Genomic DNA, 15,000 nt, shown 5'->3' on the forward strand with positions numbered 1-15,000 from the left:
GGGTTCGAGCCCCACGTTGGGCGAAAACGAGTATTTTTTGCTGGATGATAGCATTGGCTCTCATAATATGGTGATTAATCTTGCACGAGACATGCACTAACTCCTAAAAATTGTATCTCCCTTGGTTACTCATTCATGAGAAATGTATCTCCAAGATTAGGTAGGGCCTGAGTCTAGGTTAACATACAGTGATATCACTCCTATTCAAGTACTAAACATGCCAACCTGAAGTGTAAAACATCCCCTAGGTGTAGTTAAGGCATCAGTTAGGAGTGAACTGAACACTCATGTTATGGGCAATTAGACTTAAAATAAAGTGTGGACAGCAGTAACGTTACTTTTGAAATGTGATGCTGAGTGAGCACACAGGGGAATTAGCTCAAATGGTAGAGCGCTCGCTTAGCATGCGAGAGGTAGCGGGATCGATGCCCGCATTCTCCATTCTAAAATTTGCATACATTTTACTTTTTAACTTGTAATTGCCATGGTTGTTGCAGAGTAAGAACAGAAAAGTCACAGATGGCTTTCAAATTTGGTGTCATTATAACAACTAAAGTGGTTTAATCAAAAGTGTTTAGGTATTCTATAGCACGTGAGAGGAATTTGATTTCTTATGCAATCTCAAAATGAAAATTTCACACCTTCCATTTTCATTTCGTCTTATTTTACTTGACATTCTTTCCTCTGAAGGATGTATAAAAGTGAAGTTCCTTGCAAAACAAGAGCAGAGGAATATCCAGAAACAGTTTTCCTTAATAAAAAATGATGAGTCTGCATACCATATTTAAGTGGGAGCCCGGCTAGCTCAGTCGGTAGAGCATGAGACTCTTAATCTCAGGGTCGTGGGTTCGAGCCCCACGTTGGGCGAAAACGAGTATTTTTTGCTGGATGATTGCATTGGCTCTCATAATATGGTGATTAATCTTGCATTAGACATGCACTAACTCCTAAAAATTGTATCTCCCTTGGTTACTCATTCATGAGAAATGTATCTCCAAGATTAGGTGGGGCCTGAGTCTAGGTTAACATACAGTGATATCACTCCTATTCAAGTACTAAACATGCCAACCTGAAGTGTAAAACATCCCCTAGGTGTAGTTAAGGCATCAGTTAGGAGTGAACTGAACACTCATGTTATGGGCAATTAGACTTAAAATAAAGTGTGGACAGCAGTAACGTTACTTTTGAAATGTGATGCTGAGTGAGCACACAGGGGAATTAGCTCAAATGGTAGAGTGCTCGCTTAGCATGCGAGAGGTAGCGGGATCGATGCCCGCATTCTCCATTCTAAAATTTGCATACATTTTACTTTTTAACTTGTAATTGCCATGGTTGTTGCAGAGTAAGAACAGAAAAGTCACAGATGGCTTTCAAATTTGGTGTCATTATAACAACTAAAGTGGTTTAATCAAAAGTGTTTAGGTATTCTATAGCACGTGAGAGGAATTTGATTTCTTATGCAATCTCAAAATGAAAATTTCACACCTTCCATTTTCATTTCGTCTTATTTTACTTGACATTCTTTCCTCTGAAGGATGTATAAAAGTGAAGTTCCTTGCAAAACAAGAGCAGAGGAATATCCAGAAACAGTTTTCCTTAATAAAAAATGATGAGTCTGCATCCCATATTTAAGTGGGAGCCCGGCTAGCTCAGTCGGTAGAGCATGAGACTCTTAATCTCAGGGTCGTGGGTTCGAGCCCCACGTTGGGCGAAAACGAGTATTTTTTGCTGGATGATTGCATTGGCTCTCATAATATGGTGATTAATCTTGCATTAGACATGCACTAACTCCTAAAAATTGTATCTCCCTTGGTTACTCATTCATGAGAAATGTATCTCCAAGATTAGGTAGGGCCTGAGTCTAGGTTAACATACAGTGATATCACTCCTATTCAAGTACTAAACATGCCAACCTGAAGTGTAAAACATCCCCTAGGTGTAGTTAAGGCATCAGTTAGGAGTGAACTGAACACTCATGTTATGGGCCATTAGACTTAAAATAAAGTGTGGACAGCAGTAACGTTACTTTTGAAATGTGATGCTGAGTGAGCACACAGGGGAATTAGCTCAAATGGTAGAGCGCTCGCTTAGCATGCAAGAGGTAGCGGGATCGATGCCCGCATTCTCCATTCTAAAATTTGCATACATATTACTTTTTAACTTGTAATTGCCATGGTTGTTGCAGAGTAAGAACAGAAAAGTCACAGATGGCTTTCAAATTTGGTGTCATTATAACAACTAAAGTGGTTTAATCAAAAGTGTTTAGGTATTCTATAGCACGTGAGAGGAATTTGATTTCTTATGCAATCTCAAAATGAAAATTTCACACCTTCCATTTTCATTTCGTCTTATTTTACTTGACATTCTTTCCTCTGAAGGATGTATAAAAGTGAAGTTCCTTGCAAAACAAGAGCAGAGGAATATCCAGAAACGGTTTTCCTTAATAAAAAATGATGAGTCTGCATACCATATTTAAGTGGGAGCCCGGCTAGCTCAGTCGGTAGAGCTATGAGACTCTTAATCTCAGGGTCGTGGGTTCGAGCCCCACGTTGGGCGAAAACGAGTATTTTTTGCTGGATGATTGCATTGGCTCTCATAATATGGTGATTAATCTTGCATTAGACATGCACTAACTCCTAAAAATTGTATCTCCCTTGGTTACTCATTCATGAGAAATGTATCTCCAAGATTAGGTGGGGCCTGAGTCTAGGTTAACATACAGTGATATCACTCCTATTCAAGTACTAAACATGCCAACCTGAAGTGTAAAACATCCCCTAGGTGTAGTTAAGGCATCAGTTAGGAGTGAACTGAACACTCATGTTATGGGCAATTAGACTTAAAATAAAGTGTGGACAGCAGTAACGTTACTTTTGAAATGTGATGCTGAGTGAGCACACAGGGGAATTAGCTCAAATGGTAGAGCGCTCGCTTAGCATGCGACAGGTAGCGGGATCGATGCCCGCATTCTCCATTCTAAAACTTGCATATATTTTACTTTTTAACTTGTAATTGCCATGGTTGTTGCAGAGTAAGAACAGAAAAGTCACAGATGGCTTTCAAATTTGGTGTCATTATAACAACTAAAGTGGTTTAATCAAAAGTGTTTAGGTATTCTATAGCACGTGAGAGGAATTTGATTTCTTATGCAATCTCAAAATGAAAATTTCACACCTTCCATTTTCATTTCGTCTTATTTTACTTGACATTCTTTCCTCTGAAGGATGTATAAAAGTGAAGTTCCTTGCAAAACAAGAGCAGAGGAATATCCAGAAACAGTTTTCCTTAATAAAAAATGATGAGTCTGCATACCATATTTAAGTGGGAGCCCGGCTAGGTCAGTCGGTAGAGCTATGAGACTCTTAATCTCAGGGTCGTGGGTTCGAGCCCCACGTTGGGCGAAAACGAGTATTTTTTGCTGGATGATTGCATTGGCTCTCATAATATGGTGATTAATCTTGCATTAGACATGCACTAACTCCTAAAAATTGTATCTCCCTTGGTTACTCATTCATGAGAAATGTATCTCCAAGATTAGGTAGGGCCTGAGTCTAGGTTAACATACAGTGATATCACTCCTATTCAAGTACTAAACATGCCAACCTGAAGTGTAAAACATCCCCTAGGTGTAGTTAAGGCATCAGTTAGGAGTGAACTGAACACTCATGTTATGGGCAATTAGACTTAAAATAAAGTGTGGACAGCAGTAACGTTACTTTTGAAATGTGATGCTGAGTGAGCACACAGGGGAATTAGCTCAAATGGTAGAGCGCTCGCTTAGCATGCGAGAGGTAGCGGGATCGATGCCCGCATTCTCCATTCTAAAATTTGCATACATTTTACTTTTTAACTTGTAATTGCCATGGTTGTTGCAGAGTAAGAACAGAAAAGTCACAGATGGCTTTCAAATTTGGTGTCATTATAACAACTAAAGTGGTTTAATCAAAAGTGTTTAGGTATTCTATAGCACGTGAGAGGAATTTGATTTCTTATGCAATCTCAAAATGAAAATTTCACACCTTCCATTTTCATTTCGTCTTTTTTTACTTGACATTCTTTCCTCTGAAGGATGTATAAAAGTGAAGTTCCTTGCAAAACAAGAGCAGAGGAATATCCAGAAACGGTTTTCCTTAATAAAAAATGATGAGTCTGCATACCATATTTAAGTGGGAGCCCGGCTAGCTCAGTCGGTAGAGCTATGAGACTCTTAATCTCAGGGTCGTGGGTTCGAGCCCCACGTTGGGCGAAAACGAGTATTTTTTGCTGGATGATTGCATTGGCTCTCATAATATGGTGATTAATCTTGCATTAGACATGCACTAACTCCTAAAAATTGTATCTCCCTTGTTTACTCATTCATGAGAAATGTATCTCCAAGATTAGGTGGGGCCTGAGTCTAGGTTAACATACAGTGATATCACTCCTATTCAAGTACTAAACATGCCAACCTGAAGTGTAAAACATCCCCTAGGTGTAGTTAAGGCATCAGTTAGGAGTGAACTGAACACTCATGTTATGGGCAATTAGACTTAAAATAAAGTGTGGACAGCAGTAACGTTACTTTTGAAATGTGATGCTGAGTGAGCACACAGGGGAATTAGCTCAAATGGTAGAGCGCTCGCTTAGCATGCGACAGGTAGCGGGATCGATGCCCGCATTCTCCATTCTAAAATTTGCATACATTTTACTTTTTAACTTGTAATTGCCATGGTTGTTGCAGAGTAAGAACAGAAAAGTCACAGATGGCTTTCAAATTTGGTGTCATTATAACAACTAAAGTGGTTTAATCAAAAGTGTTTAGGTATTCTATAGCACGTGAGAGGAATTTGATTTCTTATGCAATCTCAAAATGAAAATTTCACACCTTCCATTTTCATTTCGTCTTATTTTACTTGACATTCTTTCCTCTGAAGGATGTATAAAAGTGAAGTTCCTTGCAAAACAAGAGCAGAGGAATATCCAGAAACGGTTTTCCTTAATAAAAAATGATGAGTCTGCATACCATATTTAAGTGGGAGCCCGGCTAGCTCAGTCGGTAGAGCTATGAGACTCTTAATCTCAGGGTCGTGGGTTCGAGCCCCACGTTGGGCGAAAACGAGTATTTTTTGCTGGATGATTGCATTGGCTCTCATAATATGGTGATTAATCTTGCATTAGACATGCACTAACTCCTAAAAATTGTATCTCCCTTGGTTACTCATTCATGAGAAATGTATCTCCAAGATTAGGTGGGGCCTGAGTCTAGGTTAACATACAGTGATATCACTCCTATTCAAGTACTAAACATGCCAACCTGAAGTGTAAAACATCCCCTAGGTGTAGTTAAGGCATCAGTTAGGAGTGAACTGAACACTCATGTTATGGGCAATTAGACTTAAAATAAAGTGTGGACAGCAGTAACGTTACTTTTGAAATGTGATGCTGAGTGAGCACACAGGGGAATTAGCTCAAATGGTAGAGCGCTCGCTTAGCATGCGACAGGTAGCGGGATCGATGCCCGCATTCTCCATTCTAAAATTTGCATATATTTTACTTTTTAACTTGTAATTGCCATGGTTGTTGCAGAGTAAGAACAGAAAAGTCACAGATGGCTTTCAAGTTTGGTGTCATTATAACAACTAAAGTGGTTTAATCAAAAGTGTTTAGGTATTCTATAGCACGTGAGAGGAATTTGATTTCTTATGCAATCTCAAAATGAAAATTTCACACCTTCCATTTTCATTTCGTCTTATTTTACTTGACATTCTTTCCTCTGAAGGATGTATAAAAGTGAAGTTCCTTGCAAAACAAGAGCAGAGGAATATCCAGAAACAGTTTTCCTTAATAAAAAATGATGAGTCTGCATACCATATTTAAGTGGGAGCCCGGCTAGCTCAGTCGGTAGAGCTATGAGACTCTTAATCTCAGGGTCGTGGGTTCGAGCCCCACGTTGGGTGAAAACGAGTATTTTTTGCTGGATGATTGCATTGGCTCTCATAATATTGTGATTAATCTTGCATTAGACATGCACTAACTCCTAAAAATTGTATCTCCCTTGGTTACTCATTCATGAGAAATGTATCTCCAAGATTAGGTAGGGCCTGAGTCTAGGTTAACATACAGTGATATCACTCCTATTCAAGTACTAAACATGCCAACCTGAAGTGTAAAACATCCCCTAGGTGTAGTTAAGGCATCAGTTAGGAGTGAACTGAACACTCATGTTATGGGCAATTAGACTTAAAATAAAGTGTGGACAGCAGTAACGTTACTTTTGAAATGTGATGCTGAGTGAGCACACAGGGGAATTAGCTCAAATGGTAGAGCGCTCGCTTAGCATGCGAGAGGTAGCGGGATCGATGCCCGCATTCTCCATTCTAAAATTTGCATACATTTTACTTTTTAACTTGTAATTGCCATGGTTGTTGCAGAGTAAGAACAGAAAAGTCACAGATGGCTTTCAAATTTGGTGTCATTATAACAACTAAAGTGGTTTAATCAAAAGTGTTTAGGTATTCTATAGCACGTGAGAGGAATTTGATTTCTTATGCAATCTCAAAATGAAAATTTCACACCTTCGATTTTCATTTCGTCTTATTTTACTTGACATTCTTTCCTCTGAAGGATGTATAAAAGTGAAGTTCCTTGCAAAACAAGAGCAGAGGAATATCCAGAAACAGTTTTCCTTAATAAAAAATGATGAGTCTGCATACCATATTTAAGTGGGAGCCCGGCTAGCTCAGTCGGTAGAGCATGAGACTCTTAATCTCAGGGTCGTGGGTTCGAGCCCCACGTTGGGCGAAAACGAGTATTTTTTGCTGGATGATTGCATTGGCTCTCATAATATGGTGATTAATCTTGCATTAGACATGCACTAACTCCTAAAAATTGTATCTCCCTTGGTTACTCATTCATGAGAAATGTATCTCCAAGATTAGGTGGGGCCTGAGTCTAGGTTAACATACAGTGATATCACTCCTATTCAAGTACTAAACATGCCAACCTGAAGTGTAAAACATCCCCTAGGTGTAGTTAAGGCATCAGTTAGGAGTGAACTGAACACTCATGTTATGGGCAATTAGACTTAAAATAAAGTGTGGACAGCAGTAACGTTACTTTTGAAATGTGATGCTGAGTGAGCACACAGGGGAATTAGCTCAAATGGTAGAGCGCTCGCTTAGCATGCGAGAGGTAGCGGGATCGATGCCCGCATTCTCCATTCTAAAATTTGCATACATTTTACTTTTTAACTTGTAATTGCCATGGTTGTTGCAGAGTAAGAACAGAAAAGTCACAGATGGCTTTCAAATTTGGTGTCATTATAACAACTAAAGTGGTTTAATCAAAAGTGTTTAGGTATTCTATAGCACGTGAGAGGAATTTGATTTCTTATGCAATCTCAAAATGAAAATTTCACACCTTCCATTTTCATTTCGTCTTATTTTACTTGACATTCTTTCCTCTGAAGGATGTATAAAAGTGAAGTTCCTTGCAAAACAAGAGCAGAGGAATATCCAGAAACAGTTTTCCTTAATAAAAAATGATGAGTCTGCATCCCATATTTAAGTGGGAGCCCGGCTAGCTCAGTCGGTAGAGCATGAGACTCTTAATCTCAGGGTCGTGGGTTCGAGCCCCACGTTGGGCGAAAAAGAGTATTTTTTGCTGGATGATTGCATTGGCTCTCATAATATGGTGATTAATCTTGCATTAGACATGCACTAACTCCTAAAAATTGTATCTCCCTTGGTTACTCATTCATGAGAAATGTATCTCCAAGATTAGGTAGGGCCTGAGTCTAGGTTAACATACAGTGATATCACTCCTATTCAAGTACTAAACATGCCAACCTGAAGTGTAAAACATCCCCTAGGTGTAGTTAAGGCATCAGTTAGGAGTGAACTGAACACTCATGTTATGGGCCATTAGACTTAAAATAAAGTGTGGACAGCAGTAACGTTACTTTTGAAATGTGATGCTGAGTGAGCACACAAGGGAATTAGCTCAAATGCTAGAGCGCTCGCTTAGCATGCGAGCGGTAGCGGGATCGATGCCCGCATTCTCCATTCTAAAATTTGCATACATATTACTTTTTAACTTGTAATTGCCATGGTTGTTGCAGAGTAAGAACAGAAAAGTCACAGATGGCTTTCAAATTTGGTGTCATTATAACAACTAAAGTGGTTTAATCAAAAGTGTTTAGGTATTCTATAGCACGTGAGAGGAATTTGATTTCTTATGCAATCTCAAAATGAAAATTTCACACCTTCCATTTTCATTTCGTCTTATTTTACTTGACATTCTTTCCTCTGAAGGATGTATAAAAGTGAAGTTCCTTGCAAAACAAGAGCAGAGGAATATCCAGAAACGGTTTTCCTTAATAAAAAATGATGAGTCTGCATACCATATTTAAGTGGGAGCCCGGCTAGCTCAGTCGGTAGAGCTATGAGACTCTTAATCTCAGGGTCGTGGGTTCGAGCCCCACGTTGGGCGAAAACGAGTATTTTTTGCTGGATGATTGCATTGGCTCTCATAATATGGTGATTAATCTTGCATTAGACATGCACTAACTCCTAAAAATTGTATCTCCCTTGGTTACTCATTCATGAGAAATGTATCTCCAAGATTAGGTGGGGCCTGAGTCTAGGTTAACATACAGTGATATCACTCCTATTCAAGTACTAAACATGCCAACCTGAAGTGTAAAACATCCCCTAGGTGTAGTTAAGGCATCAGTTAGGAGTGAACTGAACACTCATGTTATGGGCAATTAGACTTAAAATAAAGTGTGGACAGCAGTAACGTTACTTTTGAAATGTGATGCTGAGTGAGCACACAGGGGAATTAGCTCAAATGGTAGAGCGCTCGCTTAGCATGCGAGAGGTAGCGGGATCGATGCCCGCATTCTCCATTCTAAAATTTGCATACATTTTACTTTTTAACTTGTAATTGCCATGGTTGTTGCAGAGTAAGAACAGAAAAGTCACAGATGGCTTTCAAATTTGGTGTCATTATAACAACTAAAGTGGTTTAATCAAAAGTGTTTAGGTATTCTATAGCACGTGAGAGGAATTTGATTTCTTATGCAATCTCAAAATGAAAATTTCACACCTTCCATTTTCATTTCGTCTTATTTTACTTGACATTCTTTCCTCTGAAGGATGTATAAAAGTGAAGTTCCTTGCAAAACAAGAGCAGAGGAATATCCAGAAACGGTTTTCCTTAATAAAAAATGATGAGTCTGCATACCATATTTAAGTGGGAGCCCGGCTAGCTCAGTCGGTAGAGCTATGAGACTCTTAATCTCAGGGTCGTGGGTTCGAGCCCCACGTTGGGCGAAAACGAGTATTTTTTGCTGGATGATAGCATTGGCTCTCATAATATGGTGATTAATCTTGCATTAGACATGCACTAACTCCTAAAAATTGTATCTCCCTTGGTTACTCATTCATGAGAAATGTATCTCCAAGATTAGGTAGGGCCTGAGTCTAGGTTAACATACAGTGATATCACTCCTATTCAAGTACTAAACATGCCAACCTGAAGTGTAAAACATCCCCTAGGTGTAGTTAAGGCATCAGTTAGGAGTGAACTGAACACTCATGTTATGGGCAATTAGACTTAAAATAAAGTGTGGACAGCAGTAACGTTACTTTTGAAATGTGATGCTGAGTGAGCACACAGGGGAATTAGCTCAAATGGTAGAGTGCTCGCTTAGCATGCGAGAGGTAGCGGGATCGATGCCCGCGTTCTCCATTCTAAAATTTGCATACATTTTACTTTTTAACTTGTAATTGCCATGGTTGTTGCAGAGTAAGAACAGAAAAGTCACAGATGGCTTTCAAATTTGGTGTCATTATAACAACTAAAGTGGTTTAATCAAAAGTGTTTAGGTATTCTATAGCACGTGAGAGGAATTTGATTTCTTATGCAATCTCAAAATGAACATTTCACACCTTCCATTTTCATTTCGTCTTATTTTACTTGACATTCTTTCCTCTGAAGGATGTATAAAAGTGAAGTTCCTTGCAAAACAAGAGCAGAGGAATATCCAGAAATGGTTTTACTTAATAAAAAATGATGAGTCTGCATACCATATTTATTTGGGTCCCGGCTAGCTCAGTCGGTAGAGCTATGAGACTCTTAATCTCAGGGTCGTGGGTTCGAGCCCCACGTTGGGCGAAAACGAGTATTTTTTGCTGGATGATAGCATTGGCTCTCATAATATGGTGATTAATCTTGCATTAGACATGCACTAACTCCTAAAAATTGTATCTCCCTTGGTTACTCATTCATGAGAAATGTATCTCCAAGATTAGGTAGGGCCTGAGTCTAGGTTAACATACAGTGATATCACTCCTATTCAAGTACTAAACATGCCAACCTGAAGTGTAAAACATCCCCTAGGTGTAGTTAAGGCATCAGTTAGGAGTGAACTGAACACTCATGTTATGGGCAATTAGACTTAAAATAAAGTGTGGACAGCAGTAACGTTACTTTTGAAATGTGATGCTGAGTGAGCACACAGGGGAATTAGCTCAAATGGTAGAGCGCTCGCTTAGCATGCGAGAGGTAGCGGGATCGATGCCCGCATTCTCCATTCTAAAATTTGCATACATTTTACTTTTTAACTTGTAATTGCCATGGTTGTTGCAGAGTAAGAACAGAAAAGTCACAGATGGCTTTCAAATTTGGTGTCATTATAACAACTAAAGTGGTTTAATCAAAAGTGTTTAGGTATTCTATAGCACGTGAGAGGAATTTGATTTCTTATGCAATCTCAAAATGAAAATTTCACACCTTCCATTTTCATTTCGTCTTATTTTACTTGACATTCTTTCCTCTGAAGGATGTATAAAAGTGAAGTTCCTTGCAAAACAAGAGCAGAGGAATATCCAGAAATGGTTTTACTTAATAAAAAATGATGAGTCTGCATACCATATTTATTTGGGTCCCGGCTAGCTCAGTCGGTAGAGCTATGAAACTCTTAATCTCAGGGTCGTGGGTTCGAGCCCCACGTTGGGCGAAAACGAGTATTTTTTGCTGGATGATAGCATTGGCTCTCATAATATGGTGATTAATCTTGCATTAGACATGCACTAACTCCTAAAAATTGTATCTCCCTTGGTTACTCATTCATGAGAAATGTATCTCCAAGATTAGGTAGGGCCTGAGTCTAGGTTAACATACAGTGATATCACTCCTATTCAAGTACTAAACATGCCAACCTGAAGTGTAAAACATCCCCTAGGTGTAGTTAAGGCATCAGTTAGGAGTGAACTGAACACTCATGTTATGGGCAATTAGACTTAAAATAAAGTGTGGACAGCAGTAACGTTACTTTTGAAATGTGATGCTGAGTGAGCACACAGGGGAATTAGCTCAAATGGTAGAGCGCTCGCTTAGCATGCGAGAGGTAGCGGGATCGATGCCCGCATTCTCCATTCTAAAATTTGCATACATTTTACTTTTTAACTTGTAATTGCCATGGTTGTTGCAGAGTAAGAACAGAAAAGTCACAGATGGCTTTCAAATTTGGTGTCATTATAACAACTAAAGTGGTTTAATCAAAAGTGTTTAGGTATTCTATAGCACGTGAGAGGAATTTGATTTCTTATGCAATCTCAAAATGAAAATTTCACACCTTCCATTTTCATTTCGTCTTATTTTACTTGACATTCTTTCCTCTGAAGGATGTATAAAAGTGAAGTTCCTTGCAAAACAAGAGCAGAGGAATATCCAGAAACAGTTTTCCTTAATAAAAAATGATGAGTCTGCATACCATATTTAAGTGGGAGCCCGGCTAGCTCAGTCGGTAGAGCATGAGACTCTTAATCTCAGGGTCGTGGGTTCGAGCCCCACGTTGGGCGAAAACGAGTATTTTTTGCTGGATGATAGCATTGGCTCTCATAATATGGTGATTAATCTTGCATTAGACATGCACTAACTCCTAAAAATTGTATCTCCCTTGGTTACTCATTCATGAGAAATGTATCTCCAAGATTAGGTAGGGCCTGAGTCTAGGTTAACATACAGTGATATCACTCCTATTCAAGTACTAAACATGCCAACCTGAAGTGTAAAACATCCCCTAGGTGTAGTTAAGGCATCAGTTAGGAGTGAACTGAACACTCATGTTATGGGCAATTAGACTTAAAATAAAGTGTGGACAGCAGTAACGTTACTTTTGAAATGTGATGCTGAGTGAGCACACAGGGGAATTAGCTCAAATGGTAGAGCGCTCGCTTAGCATGCGAGAAGTAGCGGGATCGATGCCCGCATTCTCCATTCTAAAATTTGCATACATTTTACTTTTTAACTTGTAATTGCCATGGTTGTTGCAGAGTAAGAACAGAAAAGTCACAGATGGCTTTCAAATTTGGTGTCATTATAACAACTAAAGTGGTTTAATCAAAAGTGTTTAGGTATTCTATAGCACGTGAGAGGAATTTGATTTCTTATGCAATCTCAAAATGAAAATTTCACACCTTCCATTTTCATTTCGTCTTATTTTACTTGACATTCTTTCCTCTGAAGGATGTATAAAAGTGAAGTTCCTTGCAAAACAAGAGCAGAGGAATATCCAGAAACAGTTTTCCTTAATAAAAAATGATGAGTCTGCATACCATATTTAAGTGGGAGCCCGGCTAGCTCAGTCGGTAGAGCATGAGACTCTTAATCTCAGGGTCGTGGGTTCGAGCCCCACGTTGGGCGAAAACGAGTATTTTTTGCTGGATGATAGCATTGGCTCTCATAATATGGTGATTAATCTTGCATTAGACATGCACTAACTCCTAAAAATTGTATCTCCCTTGGTTACTCATTCATGAGAAATGTATCTCCAAGATTAGGTAGGGCCTGAGTCTAGGTTAACATACAGTGATATCACTCCTATTCAAGTACTAAACATGCCAACCTGAAGTGTAAAACATCCCCTAGGTGTAGTTAAGGCATCAGTTAGGAGTGAACTGAACACTCATGTTATGGGCAATTAGACTTAAAATAAAGTGTGGACAGCAGTAACGTTACTTTTGAAATGTGATGCTGAGTGAGCACACAGGGGAATTAGCTCAAATGGTAGAGTGCTCGCTTAGCATGCGAGAGGTAGCGGGATCGATGCCCGCATTCTCCATTCTAAAATTTGCATACATTTTACTTTTTAACTTGTAATTGCCATGGTTGTTGCAGAGTAAGAACAGAAAAGTCACAGATGGCTTTCAAATTTGGTGTCATTATAACAACTTAAGTGGTTTAATCAAAAGTGTTTAGGTATTCTATAGCACGTGAGAGGAATTTGATTTCTTATGCAATCTCAAAATGAAAATTTCACACCTTCCATTTTCATTTCGTCTTATTTTACTTGACATTCTTTCCTCTGAAGGATGTATAAAAGTGAAGTTCCTTGCAAAACAAGAGCAGAGGAATATCCAGAAACAGTTTTCCTTAATAAAAAATGATGAGTCTGCATACCATATTTAAGTGGGAGCCCGGCTAGCTCAGTCGGTAGAGCATGAGACTCTTAATCTCAGGGTCGTGGGTTCGAGCCCCACGTTGGGCGAAAACGAGTATTTTTTGCTGGATGATAGCATTGGCTCTCATAATATGGTGATTAATCTTGCATTAGACATGCACTAACTCCTAAAAATTGTATCTCCCTTGGTTACTCATTCATGAGAAATGTATCTCCAAGATTAGGTAGGGCCTGAGTCTAGGTTAACATACAGTGATATCACTCCTATTCAAGTACTAAACATGCCAACCTGAAGTGTAAAACATCCCCTAGGTGTAGTTAAGGCATCAGTTAGGAGTGAACTGAACACTCATGTTATGGGCAATTAGACTTAAAATAAAGTGTGGACAGCAGTAACGTTACTTTTGAAATGTGATGCTGAGTGAGCACACAGGGGAATTAGCTCAAATGGTAGAGTGCTCGCTTAGCATGCGAGAGGTAGCGGGATCGATGCCCGCATTCTCCATTCTAAAATTTGCATACATTTTACTTTTTAACTTGTAATTGCCATGGTTGTTGCAGAGTAAGAACAGAAAAGTCACAGATGGCTTTCAAATTTGGTGTCATTATAACAACTAAAGTGGTTTAATCAAAAGTGTTTAGGTATTCTATAGCACGTGAGAGGAATTTGATTTCTTATGCAATCTCAAAATGAACATTTCACACCTTCCATTTTCATTTCGTCTTATTTTACTTGACATTCTTTCCTCTGAAGGATGTATAAAAGTGAAGTTCCTTGCAAAACAAGAGCAGAGGAATATCCAGAAACGGTTTTCCTTAATAAAAAATGATGAGTCTGCATACCATATTTATTTGGGTCCCGGCTAGCTCAGTCGGTAGAGCTATGAGACTCTTAATCTCAGGGTCGTGGGTTCGAGCCCCACGTTGGGCGAAAACGAGTATTTTTTGCTGGATGATAGCATTGGCTCTCATAATATGGTGATTAATCTTGCATTAGACATGCACTAACTCCTAAAAATTGTATCTCCCTTGGTTACTCATTCATGAGAAATGTATCTCCAAGATTAGGTAGGGCCTGAGTCTAGGTTAACATACAGTGATATCACTCCTATTCAAGTACTAAACATGCCAACCTGAAGTGTAAAACATCCCCTAGGTGTAGTTAAGGCATCAGTTAGGAGTGAACTGAACACTCATGTTATGGGCAATTAGACTTAAAATAAAGTGTGGACAGCAGTAACGTTACTTTTGAAATGTGATGCTGAGTGAGCACACAGGGGAATTAGCTCAAATGGTAGAGCGCTCGCTTAGCATGCGAGAGGTAGCGGGATCGATGCCCGCATTCTCCATTCTAAAATTTGCATACATTTTACTTTTTAACTTGTAATTGCCATGGTTGTTGCAGAGTAAGAACAGAAAAGTCACAGATGGCTTTCAAATTTGGTGTCATTATAACAACTAAAGTGGTTTAATCAAAAGTGTTTAGGTATTCTATAGCACGTGAGAGGAATTTGATTTCTTATGCAATCTCAAAATGAAAATTTCACACCTTC

At 39.0% G+C, this 15,000-nt stretch overlaps 16 non-coding genes across 16 annotated transcripts in view; all 16 read left to right on the plus strand.

Moving 5' to 3' along the window:
• Positions 1-23, plus strand: part of TRNAK-CUU (transfer RNA lysine (anticodon CUU)) — a 73-nt gene extending 50 nt beyond the window's left edge. The window contains exon 1 of the tRNA in view: positions 1-23. This exon is cut by the window's left edge and continues 50 nt beyond it. This is a non-coding gene — a tRNA (tRNA-Lys).
• Positions 24-368: 345 nt separating this feature from the next.
• Positions 369-441, plus strand: TRNAA-AGC (transfer RNA alanine (anticodon AGC)). The gene has a single exon. It is a non-coding gene; the product is annotated as a tRNA-Ala (tRNA).
• A 353-nt stretch (positions 442-794) lies between these two features.
• TRNAK-CUU (transfer RNA lysine (anticodon CUU)) lies at positions 795-867 on the plus strand. The gene has a single exon. It is a non-coding gene; the product is annotated as a tRNA-Lys (tRNA).
• Positions 868-1,638: 771 nt separating this feature from the next.
• Positions 1,639-1,711, plus strand: TRNAK-CUU (transfer RNA lysine (anticodon CUU)). The gene has a single exon. It is a non-coding gene; the product is annotated as a tRNA-Lys (tRNA).
• Positions 1,712-3,746: 2,035 nt separating this feature from the next.
• On the plus strand, positions 3,747-3,819 carry TRNAA-AGC (transfer RNA alanine (anticodon AGC)). Its single transcript has one exon. It is a non-coding gene; the product is annotated as a tRNA-Ala (tRNA).
• Positions 3,820-6,281: 2,462 nt separating this feature from the next.
• TRNAA-AGC (transfer RNA alanine (anticodon AGC)) lies at positions 6,282-6,354 on the plus strand. Its single transcript has one exon. It is a non-coding gene; the product is annotated as a tRNA-Ala (tRNA).
• A 353-nt stretch (positions 6,355-6,707) lies between these two features.
• On the plus strand, positions 6,708-6,780 carry TRNAK-CUU (transfer RNA lysine (anticodon CUU)). The gene has a single exon. It is a non-coding gene; the product is annotated as a tRNA-Lys (tRNA).
• Positions 6,781-7,125: 345 nt separating this feature from the next.
• Positions 7,126-7,198, plus strand: TRNAA-AGC (transfer RNA alanine (anticodon AGC)). Its single transcript has one exon. It is a non-coding gene; the product is annotated as a tRNA-Ala (tRNA).
• Positions 7,199-7,551: 353 nt separating this feature from the next.
• TRNAK-CUU (transfer RNA lysine (anticodon CUU)) lies at positions 7,552-7,624 on the plus strand. The gene has a single exon. It is a non-coding gene; the product is annotated as a tRNA-Lys (tRNA).
• A 1,190-nt stretch (positions 7,625-8,814) lies between these two features.
• TRNAA-AGC (transfer RNA alanine (anticodon AGC)) lies at positions 8,815-8,887 on the plus strand. Its single transcript has one exon. It is a non-coding gene; the product is annotated as a tRNA-Ala (tRNA).
• A 1,616-nt stretch (positions 8,888-10,503) lies between these two features.
• TRNAA-AGC (transfer RNA alanine (anticodon AGC)) lies at positions 10,504-10,576 on the plus strand. The gene has a single exon. It is a non-coding gene; the product is annotated as a tRNA-Ala (tRNA).
• Positions 10,577-11,347: 771 nt separating this feature from the next.
• Positions 11,348-11,420, plus strand: TRNAA-AGC (transfer RNA alanine (anticodon AGC)). The gene has a single exon. It is a non-coding gene; the product is annotated as a tRNA-Ala (tRNA).
• Positions 11,421-11,773: 353 nt separating this feature from the next.
• On the plus strand, positions 11,774-11,846 carry TRNAK-CUU (transfer RNA lysine (anticodon CUU)). Its single transcript has one exon. It is a non-coding gene; the product is annotated as a tRNA-Lys (tRNA).
• A 771-nt stretch (positions 11,847-12,617) lies between these two features.
• Positions 12,618-12,690, plus strand: TRNAK-CUU (transfer RNA lysine (anticodon CUU)). The gene has a single exon. It is a non-coding gene; the product is annotated as a tRNA-Lys (tRNA).
• A 771-nt stretch (positions 12,691-13,461) lies between these two features.
• Positions 13,462-13,534, plus strand: TRNAK-CUU (transfer RNA lysine (anticodon CUU)). The gene has a single exon. It is a non-coding gene; the product is annotated as a tRNA-Lys (tRNA).
• Positions 13,535-14,723: 1,189 nt separating this feature from the next.
• On the plus strand, positions 14,724-14,796 carry TRNAA-AGC (transfer RNA alanine (anticodon AGC)). The gene has a single exon. It is a non-coding gene; the product is annotated as a tRNA-Ala (tRNA).
• The last annotated feature ends 204 nt before the right edge of the window (positions 14,797-15,000 follow it).

Source organism: Triturus cristatus, chromosome 4_1 (assembly GCF_964204655.1).
Source record: "Triturus cristatus chromosome 4_1, aTriCri1.1, whole genome shotgun sequence".
Classification (NCBI taxonomy): domain Eukaryota; kingdom Metazoa; phylum Chordata; class Amphibia; order Caudata; family Salamandridae; genus Triturus; species Triturus cristatus.